The sequence below is a fragment of the Emys orbicularis genome, chromosome 3, assembly GCF_028017835.1.
Source record: "Emys orbicularis isolate rEmyOrb1 chromosome 3, rEmyOrb1.hap1, whole genome shotgun sequence".
NCBI classification, from domain to species: domain Eukaryota; kingdom Metazoa; phylum Chordata; order Testudines; family Emydidae; genus Emys; species Emys orbicularis.
The window spans coordinates 193,147,121-193,161,415 of record NC_088685.1 but is presented as its reverse complement, the minus strand read 5'-3'; the positions used below and the strand labels follow the sequence as shown (position 1 = coordinate 193,161,415).

At 41.9% G+C, this 14,295-nt stretch overlaps 1 protein-coding gene across 1 annotated transcript in view; it reads right to left on the bottom strand.

The window, feature by feature from the left end:
- Window positions 1-14,295, bottom strand: part of VRK2 (VRK serine/threonine kinase 2) — a 69,248-nt gene that overhangs the window by 28,018 nt on the left and 26,935 nt on the right. The window lies entirely within an intron of this gene.

Sequence of the window (14,295 nt, the reverse complement as noted above, 5' to 3'; positions counted from 1 at the left end):
TGACATGATCCAGACAGCCCAAAACCCAGTACCAACACTTTCTCAAAGAGCCAAGCAGTAAAACAAAGAAATAAATGTCTGCTGCTAAATTGCTAACACATGTTCCAGGAAGTCCATGGGGTCCACATTGGTCATGCAGAGACCCTTTCAGTGCAGACTAAATACTGATGGCCTTTCCTGTTCTACTACAGAACTATTTGAAGTTGGAAGATATGACAAAACTGCCATCTAGTGTACATTTACCCACCAAATCGGTCTGCTTATAAGTTCCATGAACTGTTTGTTTAAAGAGAGCGTTGTAGCACAGGTTAAAATACATTGGCTCTTTAGTAAATCATTCATACATTTATCACAATTTTGCTTGCCAATAAGAAAAGCACCGAGTTATTTCACGAACACCAAACCCCCCAACCCCAAATGAAAAAGCTGACTTTAAAATGAAAACACATACTAATTTTGTTTCTTCACTACTGGTGACAAAAAACAAACATCTTATACACAGGGAGACAGATGGTACTTGAATTCATACAAAGATTGACTGTTCCCAGGAAAGAAACCCACTGCAATGTAATCTAAGAACTAACATTGTTGATTGCTATTTTAAGTAACATATTTTTTAAAAAAAGGTTAAACAAGCAGGGGCAGATCCCTCATTTCTTTGTATGAAGCTGAAGCATATCCCGTAGTTCACAATATAACATGGTAGGCTGAAGTACACTAACAAACAGTTAATCAACTAAAATTAATAGGTAGAAAAATAGCAAGTACTTTTGAAAATAAATTACACATTTTCCAAATTCATTTGAAACCTGCATAAAAACTGAGGGCAACTGTGAGTTTATATTTGCCTGGCACCCCACGTCTAAAGTAGAGAGACAGACACAAGTAGTAGAGTATGTGGCTGTTAATCCAGCTGTAAACAGGTATATTTTATGAGCTTTCATTAAATAAATTCCAAAAAGTTACTCAGCAAACGTATTTTTTCATTTAAAAAATCATCTACTGAAAGCTACAGTGCCTACACTTCGTAACTGTTTCTTGTTACCATACATGGTTGTTTTAAAAGCAGAAGACCAGATTAGTTCTTACATATTCTCTATCTTTACCACTATTAGACTATCAGATTATTAAAGGCCCTTCAATCTAAAAGAATGCTACGTGATCCCTTGGGTGTCATTTATTTTCTGCACTAGATTCAACAATGTCCTAATGCAAGACTTGGCTCTCGTATTAAAATAAAAACAATCTATACCACTTGCTGTTCTGTAGCGATTTCTTCAGTCATAAATCTCCCATTAACTGTGGAATGATTCCATTCAGACACACGTGTTCACAACTCCTTTTTCCATTATGGCAATTCCAGATTACAACCATATAAACCAGCATTTTTGATGGCAGAGCCTCTAATTTTCACAAAATGCTATTCTGGCACCTGTTTGTGTGACACAGGCTACATACAACCAGCCCTTTGAGAAAAATTGTCAGAATTACAATGGAGTACTTTTTTCACTGAGGGAGTAATTGATATGAAGCTGTAAGTAATGGCAAGTCATTTAGATTTCAGAAGCTAACCTAACATAACTGCTCTTCAGATTAAATAGTCCTCAGAGAGTAAAATTTATTCCATTGTTGTAGTTTGGCCATGTCTAATTACCTTTGAATTCACATTTTAGATCTTTCACCCATTTCTTGTTCTGCTACTTCATTTGTACAGCAAAGTCATGTTGTGAGTAGGCAGCGTGTGTATAAGAGTTTTACCAATGTGTTAAGAAAGCTGTGGCATCCCACAGAATAAACCCTAAATATATGTAATTAAACTAAATGCTGCAACAATTAAAAAGAAAGTGAAAAGTATTACAAAGAGATGATGAATTACAAAAGCTGTTTATTTATCTACATGTTTGCAAATCAGTGTTAAAACACAAGTAGATTTACACATATCTTTTTCGAGATTAATTCAAAAGTATCAACATTTCATTATCGACTTGATTGTGTATTGTTCTATCCTCTCTCCCTACTCTCTCATCAGTTCATTATTAGAGAGCTTAACTTCTTGAAATGATTATATTTATACCACCATGATCTTTAATATTTTTATACATTTATTTGGCTAATAATTACTCTACTCTTTAGTGAAACAATGGTGTGGTTTATGGTAGTAACCAGTTGAATTCATTACAAATGTAAACTCTCTATTTTCTAAATAATCCCAATTTTTATCTCAATTATATTTTTAACCAGAAAAATAAGTTTGCTAATAAAATCTAAAATGAGATTATTAGAGTTCTTGATGATTTAAAAAATAAATCTGGGTTTAAAGAACTTCAAAGCCTGCTTTATTTTAAGATGTAATAAAACAAGTGAAAATTCATAAAATTTTGACTTTTAAAATACAGCAATTCTGCTTGATAATTTGTCACTTTTGCAAGACTATATTTTAAAAAGAATCCTTATTTTAAAACAAATTACATTTGATTTCTCTGTAGACTAAGAATTTCTATTCTTTTTAAATAGACATTTGAAATTTGATTTTTCATTAGCAACTACAATACTATGGTGTTACAGTTTTTAGCCCAATATTAAATGCTATCTGATTAAAACATTTCAGTAGTAATATTATATTCCACACAACTTCACAGTTTAACTTTTTCACTTGACCATTTAAGGCCTGATTCTGTACTCACTTGTGCCAAGATAAATCAGAAGATACTCCACTGAAGTCACTGGAGTAACACCCCCAGCAGTGAAATCAGAGTCAGGCCCTTAGAATATATTCTCAACTCAACATATAGGGATAGCGCTGGAAAATTCACTCTAACACAGAGTAGCATAACTGAAGCAACTCGTACTGAGATGAGAATGTTTTATGCTTCCGTGTTTGTACCACATTTTGAAGTTAGTTGAGGTCTAATATGAATTCGGATTATTATTTCAGAACAGAAAGTAAATTATATCATACCAGCCACTTTTATGGTCTTGAACCTCCAATGTTCCCAAGAATTCATCTTAAAGACATCTGCTAACCAGAATTCATGTGTGGAACTCTCCAGCAATATAAAATGGGAGTTTTCCACTATGGCCCTTATTTTGCTAACTATTTCTCCTGCCACTCAGAGTGAGCTAGAAGGCTGATCAATGACAGAGATAATGTGTTTTTCTATGACATTTTCAATACTACTATCGCATTATAATTTCATCATTAGTCTTTATTTAGCGTGTAAGCTCTTCAAGGCAAGGACTGTTTTATAAGTTTATAGTGTCTTACACAATGGGACCACCAATCCTAACTGGGGCTTCTAGGGGCTACCATAATATAAATAATAACAGTGTTTTTTCATAACACATAAAGCCTATAAAGAAAAAAAGTGTGTCAAACTGACTGTGGAGTTAGAAATATAATTTTAAAAATATATTACCCTATGGAGTTATATCTTATGAGATGAGTGTTGTCATCTGTAGGGCACTATAAAGTAACAGAACAGTTCAGCTTGGGGTTGAGAATAAGACAAAGAAGATAAACGAGACTGAAATATGAGACACGAGAAAATTAATGGCTGACATATTTCCAAGAAACATAATGAAGTACTGCCTCATTGAGGGTATGGTCAGCCTGAGGAATTTACTGCAGCAGGAGGGCAGAGTCAAATACGGTGCATTGTTTTTAAAAAGAAGGCTGGATAGTTTTAAGCAACACTTGTAGGCAGCGTACGCAAATTTAGCATAGGGTTATACACAGAACTCTGTGAACATCAGATTTTTCAGCTTGCTAGCAGTTCTGGAGGGGAGAAAGGAAGAGAAGCATTCTCGGTCAAGCTGACATTGAAAATTTTCAAAATTATCAGCAAATCAAAAAGTAATTGATTTGGATAGAACAAAAACAAAACACTGTTTCAATTTAGGGCATTTTAACCTTTTTTTTAATAAAAGCAAAGGAAATTTGGAAATAAATGGCTAGATTTGCAAAATCAGGGTGGTGGTGATCCCCCTTCTACCAATAGCCCAGAGGTTAGGGCACTGACTTGGGATGTTGGGGCTGCAGCCCATGTTCCAATGAATAATTATTTATACAAAGTGGAACAGCTGCCAAATAAGAGACAGAAAGAGACCTACCCCAGCCAGTGTATCCTACAGCCTGGTGTTCAGGGCCCTAACCTGGCAGGGGCGAAACCTAAGTTCAAGTCCCTGCTCCAGAACAGGGATTTGAACCTTAGGGCTGGTCCACACTAACCCCCCACTTCGAACTAAGATACGCAACTTCAGCTACGTTATTCACGTAGCTGAAGTTGAACTATCTTAGTTCGAACTTACCGCGGGTCCACACACGGCAGGCAGGCTCCCCCGTCGACTCCGCGTACTCCTCTCATGGAGCAGGAGTACCGGCGTCGACAGCAAGCACTTCCGGGATCGATCCGGGATCGACCTATCGCGTCTAGACAAGACGCGATAAATCGATCCCAGAAGATCGATTGCTTACCGCCGGACCCGGAGGTAAGTATAGACGTACCCTTAGGTGCCCACATCCCAACCAAGTGCCCTAACCAATAGACATGGGTGTAAGAAAAGGGGTGGTACTTGAACTGACAGAGCAACAGTTCATAGATTCCAAAATACTTCCTTTTGAGCTAGACAACATCTTTCAAAAGAACACCCGATCTTCATTTCAAAATTGTTCCACTGGTTAACCACTTTAACTATTAGGAAAATTAGGCCTTATTTCCAATCTAAATTTGCCTAGCCTCCACTTCCAACCATTCGACCTTGTTCCCCATGTAGGTACTTTGTTCAAGTCACTCCTTAACCTTCTTTTTGTTAAACTAAAAAGACTGAGCTCCTTGCGTCTATCACTATAAGACATGTTTTCTAATCCTTTCTGATCTCATGGCTCTGCACCCTCTCCAATTTATCAAGATCGTTCATGAACAAGATCATGGGCACAAGAACTGGACACAGTATTTCAGCATCGGTCACACCAGTGCCAAATACAGCAGTAAAATAACCTCTCTGTTATATTCCTGTTATATATATATAACTCAATATTCCCCCATTAATGGAGCCAATAATTGCAGGATCATCAGGTTGAGTATGGCAAATCCAATGTTAATAGACCAGAACAGGGGGATGAGAGTGTAACAAGAAAAGAGAAGAGAATCCAGAGAATTTGGCTTGGGGTTTTGGTAATGAATGATTTCCCCTAGGCATGGAGCTTAAGGGAGTCGTAGTGGCTTTGCATTTGTGGGCCTATTGGTCCTTCAAAGGAAGGTGTTAGTCTAATTAGAAATGCCAACTTCAGGCCTCCTTCTCCTCCTCCCTTTCCTTTTCCTCCTCCCTGCCATAGCCACAGTTAATTCCAGTTTTCTCTCACTTATACTACTCTGACTTCCTGCTCCCTGGCCTCCTTGATGTTCCTCTCCCGTCTATCCAATGTTCGGTAGCTCAGAATTACTTCTACTCTCCCGTAAAGCTCTGTCTTGCTTACACCTCATCTCACCCCCTTGCACTGCCCAGTCATTTCACCTTGTTCCTCCCTTTGACTCCTCCTCCCACACTTGGCTGCACATCTCTTTTCCTAGTGTTCTCTGTACCTAATATGACATTCTTCTGTGCCTAGCACGTTCACTTTTACACTGCAAGTCCCTCCTTGAAATCTACCCTGGACTTTCACTCCTGGGCTGCCTGCTATTGCTCAATCTCTCCTTACAAATATTAGACTTTACTTGATACACTTGCTATACAATGCCCCACATTTTTTATTTTAACCTCACTCCCCCTTCCCCAACACCCTGTTTCACGTTCTATATTTGTCTTATTGAAAATGAAAACTCTTTGAGGCAGGGGCCATATGTTTATGTCTTTTAATCTCTTAAGTGCTATCCAAAGCTATAGTGATTATTTATATTATATACACACCACATGTGTTTTTGTTAAACTACATAAGCACTATCCAAAGTTATAGTGCCAAACACATGCACACAGCATATAGAATTATATATGTATGTATACACATAAGGCACTGTAACTTTGATAGCACTTATGCAGTTTATTAATAAAAACAAAACACCACAACAACAAACTCAAAAACTGCTAGAAAAAGTACACAACAAGGAAAGGTGGTCAGAAGTGCCAGAATTTTTAGTGAAAGCAGTAGTGAAACCTACAGTGTTGGCCCCAGGTTTTGTGGATAGCATGTACATTTCCCCACTGCCCATCAATAGTCTGAATACATGAATATCATCTCACTTATGATGGCGTGCAGCATAAACGACTCATGCCTCCTGATACTGGGGTGTGGGGGAAGGGGGACACACACTATGTAAAGGGGAGGACACGTGATCGCAGCTAATCTGGGCGGCTTGGGCCAGAGGAGTGGGGAGCACGTGCCTCTGGGCCCAGCTGAGGCCAGCCCTAGCCTAGGGAGACTCACAGCACCAGTGTCTCCCTGGAGTTTGCGGACACCTCAGTAGGGGAGGCACGGGCAATGCCCCTTTCTTCGGCTAAGCAGATGCCAGGGAACCTGCTATCAGCACCTTCCCCAGCACCCCCCACCCTGCACCCAGCCCGGGGTCATTGTGCTTTCCCCGTCTCACCAGAGTTGCCTCGGGGCGGGGGCCCCCTGTCCTTCTCCCACTGGGCCCCTTCCCCCGGCACGTTCGGCCACTCTCCCTGGCAGCTGGGGAGCGAGAGGGAGCTGCTTCTCGTGCTGGCTGAAGCAGGCTGCTCCGGGTCACTGTCCTGTGCAGCGCAGAGGCTGCTTGAGAGCTCGGCTGGGGAGGTGGCAGCGACTCGCCCCTCTGCTCCCCTTCTGGGCCCGACTGCCAGGGACAGGGGCTGAGTAAGCTAGAAACATGCCGGGGGGTAGAGGGGCCTCTGGCTTGCTTGGCCCCTATCCGCAGCAGCCGGGCCCAGGTGGGGAGCAGAGGGGGCGAGCCGCTGGCGTCTCCCCAGCCGGGCTCTCACAGGCAGCCGCCACACTGCACAGAGCAGAGACCTGGGGTGGTCCTGCCCCTTCCACTCCCTGCCTGGGCCTGGCTGCCGGGGACAGGGACTGAGCATGCCGGGGGGGGAAAGTGCAGTGGGAGAAGGGAGCCTCCCCCTCTCCTCCCCCAGCCCAGCAGGCCAAGCAGAATTTTGCGCGGGGGCGGGGGGGGGCGGGGAGGGGAGAGGGGAACTTGACTCCACATGTGTCGTGTATGGAGTGCTGTAAAATCTGGTATGTCTAAAAGTAGAAATAATTAACAGCATGTTATTTGGCTTGTGGCAGCGTAAACACTGCATGCTGATAACTTGTTGCCATGTATTGTTACCTTAATACTTTCAATGAAACAGGTTTTATTTTTTGATTATCCAGCCTAGTAGGGGACCTAAATCTTCTATAAACTTGACAAAACCCATAAAGAGTACATTTTTATTTACTGTATTTTTAGGTTTAGAAGGTATCAGAGGGGTAGCCATGTTAGTCTGGATCTGTAAAAGGAGCAAAGAGTCCTGTGGCACCTTATAGACCAGGGGTAGGCAACATGCATCCGACGAAGTGGGTATTCACCCACGAAAGCTCATGCTCCAATACGTCTGTTAGTCTATAAGGTGCCACAGGACTCTTTGCTGCTTTTAGGTTTAGAATGCACCCATTACGTAATCCCTAGGAACACATACAAATTACTACAATTCATTGATCAACATTAATAAAAATAATGCTCACCACTAACCAGCCATACACAGACCCCAAATAAACTAAATACCTATACAGAGTCAACTTCCTCAAGCAAAAGCCTGAGAAAACAGATACTATTGCACTACTCCCTACAGGTTCAAAGACATGGTCTCTGTCAGACCAGTGGAGAAAGCAAGTAGCCCCAAGGGCCATTCACTAAGAACAACACAGTGCCAGCTCCCTAATATGCTAACTTAGGGAGCACACATTCTAACTGACTTGATGCAGGATGAATTGCATTAACCCAATCTGGAGGATACAAAGGCATGGATAACTCTGGCAAGGCCCACATCAGAGATAGTTGCAGCTGCCAAACCAGACACAGACTACACAAGACACTTCGCAATGATGCCATATAAGAATCCAGAAGTAAAAAGCACTGAGAAACTGCAAATATTTGACAACAACTGCGTATAACGGGACAGGAACCACCTTTTGCTGTAGGCTTTGGGTACCCTGAACCTAACACAACATCATCTCTGTCTGCAACATCCTTCCTATTTCATATGTTTTTAAATCATTCTAGGTGCTTGAGTGAAGATACATTAAAGAAAAGCTTTGTTAAACTAATAACATATTTAGAGGTGTCTTTCTGCCACTGAAACAAAAAGGGAAAGTAATTAATATTAATTATGTAAAGTGTTGGCTTGGAAAAGGAAAAGAAACAGGAGAATGATCCTGAAATCCACTGCACACACAAATATACATTGGAGGGAATTTAACTTAGACAGTTCATACTCTTATGTTCATCTATGATGGCAAATTAAAACTGGTCTTACACACTCAATGCACGGGTCTGGAGTATTTAAAAAAAGCTCAATATGTTAAGCGCAGTAGATCTCCAGAGAAATTAGGTATTGACTGCATGCCTCAGTGAGTAGAAAATCTACAAAAATCCATATGATGCATTGATCCAAATGTTAAAAAGTAACAATTCTAACTATGTAACAAATTTTTAAAACATACATTTGACGCAGATATAATTCACTTTAATTATCAAGTAACAAAAATGTAATACTATTTATACAGCATGGAGTTTCAACATGAATGCAAGACTATGTTCAATATGGTTCACTCAAATTCTATGCAAAAACTAACAAACACTGCAGTCTTGTAGACCATGCCTTTGAAAAACGATAGGGGATTTAATTTGGGGAACAATCTCCAATTAAAAAAAGCCATCCTATAACCTCTCTTTCTTACAACACCAGAGCAAACAAGTAGCCAAGACGACCAAAGTCTGTCAAGTTAGTTTAGAAACTAGCCCAGAAGCTCAAATGAAAATTAAGCACAGAGCAATTCATGTTCCATACTGAATGATATTGGTGGGGAGGGCAGATCTTAGGCTCACAAAAGACAGTCACAAAAATGCAGACTAGTAATGGAAACTGATACCATGGAATGGTTGTTTGGTGTCCAATGCTAAATAACTTCCAGGATCTCAGTACGATTCCCAGTGGGTAACATCACAACAGCCACCATAACTAGGAAGCTTAGCAAAGAGTACAGGGAATGAATGTGCATGAGGCTGGATTGCTCTCTCTATCCTACCTGTGATAGCGATGTTCATTTAAGTTAGTGGGAAGCTTGCAATGAAACTGTGTGGTACTTGCTTTGTGGAAAGGGGCAATCAGTTTCAAGGACTGTCAAGAGGCACTTTCAAAAGCCACAAATTCATATTTTTTGGAAGTCGAAGCCAGACATCTCAATCAAACCACTGCACACTTTTGTATAGCTAATTCATAAATAAGAATAAGTGGAAGTTTGAAGGTTTCCATCTGTGTAACTCAATATAACAAGTTCTACCACTCAGGCCTTTTGAAAACAAGCACATAAAAAACCCTTGATAAATATTTTTGTTGTTGAAATATTTGGCATTAAAAATACTTCGGTATGGTACATATAGTCAGAAAAACCCTTTGGAAAAAATCATACATGCCTACATGTACTTTTTTTTTTTTTAATCAACTATGTTCAAAGAACATCGTTAAGGCTGCACATCAAGCACTCAGAAGTTAGGAAGAGCCAGAATCATGGTTGCCTGAACAAACTTAATTTGCCCCCCTTTTGCATATGCATTATGATAGCCTGGGGGGAGGGATAGCTCAGTGGTTTGAGCATTAGCTTAGTAAACCCAGGGTTGGGAGCTCAATCCTTGAGGGGGCCATTTAGAGAACTGGGGTAAAAATCTATCTGGGGATTAGTCCTACTTTGAGCAGGGGGTTGGACTAGATGACCTCCCGAGGTCCCTTCCAACCCTGATATTCTATGATTCTCACCACATACTGCTTTTTCCACAAGAGGCCTGCCTCATTCCCTGCACTGGACAGTGTGTGCTCCAGGAATGAACGAGGATGTTGTCTGTAGGTCCTATGCCCCATTTGTTTCTGAAGCTGGAAGTTTTGTAGTGAATGAGATAGAGGACTGCAGGAAGAGTAAGGATGGTGTCGTGCTTAAGACAGTTGAATGCCACCATAGATAACAGGATTCTATCCCTGCCTTTGCCACGTACTTCTTATGATACTGGGCAAGCCACTTAAACTAAGCTTTTCACAGGGGCCACTAATTTTGTGTTCCTTGTTTTCTAGGTGCCCTATCTGAGACACTGGGGATCAGATTTGCAGACATGCGGACAACTGCAGCTCAAGTCAATGAAAGCTGTGCACAGAATTTGTTATAAAATGTTATGGAATGCTAAACTCCCTGAAAAAAAATCAAGCTCCCGTTGTCTCAAGTTGGGCACCCAAAATCCATGGACACTTGAAAATTCTGGCCTTAATCTCTCTCTGCTTCAGTTTCTGATTTTAAAATGGGATAATACTTCCCTATTTCACAGGCATGTCAGGAAAATATTCATTTCTTTAATGTTTGTGAATCACTCAGATTCTAAGGAATGTAATACTTCTGTATTCAGAGCAGGATTTGAAAAAAGTGTGCAGGATATATGGCATGGGAGCACACACTGAACAATGAAGATGAAAAGAAATACTACACAGCTGCCCATTCAGGGAGCACCATCCATCCTATGCACTGAATGAGGCTGGGGGTTCTGTTGAAAAAAATAGTATTTGATCATGTAATTAAAGACTGTGTCATGACACAAATGCACAAGGGGACCGAATTAAGGTGGCACAGACCATCATAAAGCTGGCATTTCCTATCTTTCAAGTGTTTGATTTTGAAACCTTAATGTTTTTAACATGGGCTTTTTGGTTGTTGTTTTATTTTTAATGTAATACTTGTGTGTATATATAGAGAGAGCCTTATCTCAGCTATAATGACAATAGGCCAGATCCTCAGGGGAGGCCAGGATTGTTCACACCAACCTGGCACACTCCCCCTCCCCCAGCTCAATGGCAGCCCAGATCCATTGATGCAATCACATTAGAGACTCCCCTTAGCAGTGGGTGCCTTCACAACCCCCTTGGAAAAGATAACATGGTCCCAGTCTATATTAACTTCCATGGGAAATGCATAGGGTTGGAGGGGAAATGTGCCCTCTGATGTTGCCTGGACTCTGCTCCCTTCCCCACGTGGAACCCAGACCTGCAGCATGTGCTCTGCGGGTTCTAGAAGAGACGGAAGTTGCCATAAGGGTCTTTTCCTAGAACATGCAGTTAGAAGTGGAAAAGTCCAAATCCTTCACAACAACTAGCTGCCGCAAGTGAATCCTCGACTGGTGTAAATCTTCATTTTTTTTATAGCAGCTCAGGGTCTGGCCCCCTATCCTTATACTGTCTGGTGTCAGGCCCTGTAGACTTTTCTCTTGGGGCAAACCCTGCCCCTCACACACGACACTGAGACGAAATGGCAGCGAAGGGATCTTTGTGGAGAATTCCTTTTCCACAGCCCTCCCCATCTCACCCACCACCACCACCACCACGGCTTTTGATTTTACCACAGAAAGGGATGATCTGACCACTGATTTTGCTGGGGTGAGGAACAAAGAATTCACCCACCTACACCCAATCATGACTGCCCTGTTCAAAAGGTGGAGGGAAATAAAAGATGCATCCCCTCCCCAGTACCAAGACTCTCAACTGCCTCCTGTTCGCCAGAAAACTAAACCAACTGTTATGCCTGCCCAGGTGCTCAGTCCCAACTGCCCCAACCTCCAGTTTCTCCCTTCAACAACATTCACACAGATCTCCAAGGGATAGTTTTCAGAGTGGTGCTCATGCCTCTAGTCACACAGCTCACACTGTCTATGGAAGTAACAGAGTTAGATCTTTCTGTGCTGGGTGGGTCGGGAAGGGACTGGAGCATATGCTCTTCACCACAGAATGTTTTCAGCAGGTGAAGCTGTGCAATTGTCTGAGCAGCATATACTTCACAGTCTTATTTCATTTTTCCTAATGACCAGCGTTAAACGACTGCAGGTTTTAACAGCGCTGGCAAATTATCAAGACCCTCTACATTACATGGTCAATGGTCCTTTTAATAGAAAAAGCAATAATATACAGTTGTTTGTGCCAACTAAAACTCATTAGAAAGTATTAGTTTAAGGTAACAGTTCAGCAGCTATTAACAAGCACAAATTTCTACAGTTATCATTTGTGACACTGTGGTCCTAGCATAGCTAGCAATAGAAAGCCAGTCCATTCTTTCAGGTTTAGAAAATTTGAGGGGGTGGAAATACTTAACAAAAATATTGTTTTGCAGCAAGAGTCAAAGTTTTTCAATAATCACTATTTTTCACTAGCATAACATTAGAATTGACTTTTTGTCTTGCTGACATAGCAACTAAGAAAGTTGTGTTGCATTGACCATATTGATTGTGAACAATGCAGCCATCAGTGGGACTTTGCAACATATATTTTCAATATTGACCTCCCACTCCCTTTTTCCATGGCTCTGTGGGTCTGCTATTGAATTTGGACTGCAGTGTAATAAACAGCTAAGGTTTAATTAATGGTAAATGAATACAAGACATAGGTTATGACTTTAACTAATTAGGGAATTGTTGAATTAAGTCTGCCTTGGAATGCAAGGCAGTACAATCAATATCCAATAAAAGGACTATGTATGTAATTTACCTGCAAATGTGTTTCCAATACCATCAAATTGAGTTTAAATAAGTAAGATATATGAAAGGCTACTGGAAAAGATTTCAAAAAGTTAACACTTTGTAGCTTTAAAAAAGGATTCGCTCTCTGTAGGAGGATGTCTTGAAATGGTCTGACACACAGACTGAAAAACAGGTGTAGATCTGCATAAAGGCATATTTATCAGGCCACAGAAGTTCTTCTTAGGTAATGTGAAACTGCCAAACATCCCCCCCATCTCTATGTTCAGAGCAGGGATTCTCAAACTTCATTGCATCGCGATCCAGTTCTGACAACAAAAATTACTACTACAAAGCCGAAGCCCAAGCCCCACCACACCAGGCAGGGGGAGGGGGGCATCAAAGCTGAAGCCCAAGGGATTCAGCCCCAGGTGGGGGACCTGTAACCAGAAGTCCTTGGGCTTCGGCCCCAGGCAGTGAGGCTCAGACTACGGCTTCAGCCCCAGGCCCTAGCAAGTCTAATGCCAACCCTTAAAATGGGATTGAGACCCACTCTAGGGTCCCGACCCACAGTTTGAGAACCGTTGTTCTAGAGCATTAACAAAACAAACCACTGTACGATAATATTATCAACATAAACTAACGACCAAGTTTAAAGGCAAGTTTCTTTTGTAGCTTCTTCCTCCATCTTCCAGCCCACCCCACCCATTATTTTTTAAGGGCTTGGCTACACTTGCAGTTGTAGAGCTCTTTGGGTTAAACCAGCCTTCGTAGAGCGCAGTAGGGAAAGCACCGCAATCTGTCCACACTGACAGCTGACAGCGCAGTGGCGTAGCCACATTTGTTGCACTTGCAGCTGCATTGGGAGCGGTGCATTACGGGCAGCTATCCCAGCATTCAAGTGGCTGCAATGTGCTTTCAAATGAGGGGGATGAGGTGGAGTGTGTTGTGTGTATGTGGAGGGAGGGAGAGAGAGAGAGTGGGGTTTTGGAGTGCTGAGAGTGTGTCAGCACACTGTCTTGTAAGTTCAGACCCCCCCTCCCCCCGCCTCTCACTCACTCACAGCAAACATTTACCATTGCAGATAAGCAGCCGGGAGCAGATAAGCAGCCGACTGTTTGAAACGGAGCTTTGAAACAGCACTTCCACATTCCTCAGCCGATTTCACAACAAAGAGAAGAGAGGCCACTTGACTTAAGGGGATTATGGGACGTTTCTGGAGGTCAATCAGAGCGCTGTAACGTAACTCCTCGTTCACACTGGCCCTGTGGCATCTCAGCCAACGTGCAACAGCCGTTATCCCTCTTGTGGAGGTGCAGTACCAGGAGCGCTCTAGCCAGGGAGTCAGAGCGCTCTATGTGCCTTGCACGTAGTGTGGACGGGGAGTAAGGTAGTGCGCTCTAGGAGGCTTTATTGCGGTATAAAGTGCAAGTGTAGCCAAGCCCTAAGTGTTAACACATTCCCCTTTCCATGGCACCTGAAGCAACATTACCTGGTGTGACAGGTCACCACATAAGAGCTTCTTCTGATCAACCATCACCAATACCCACCACTGCTCCGTAACGTACACCAGTTCACACAG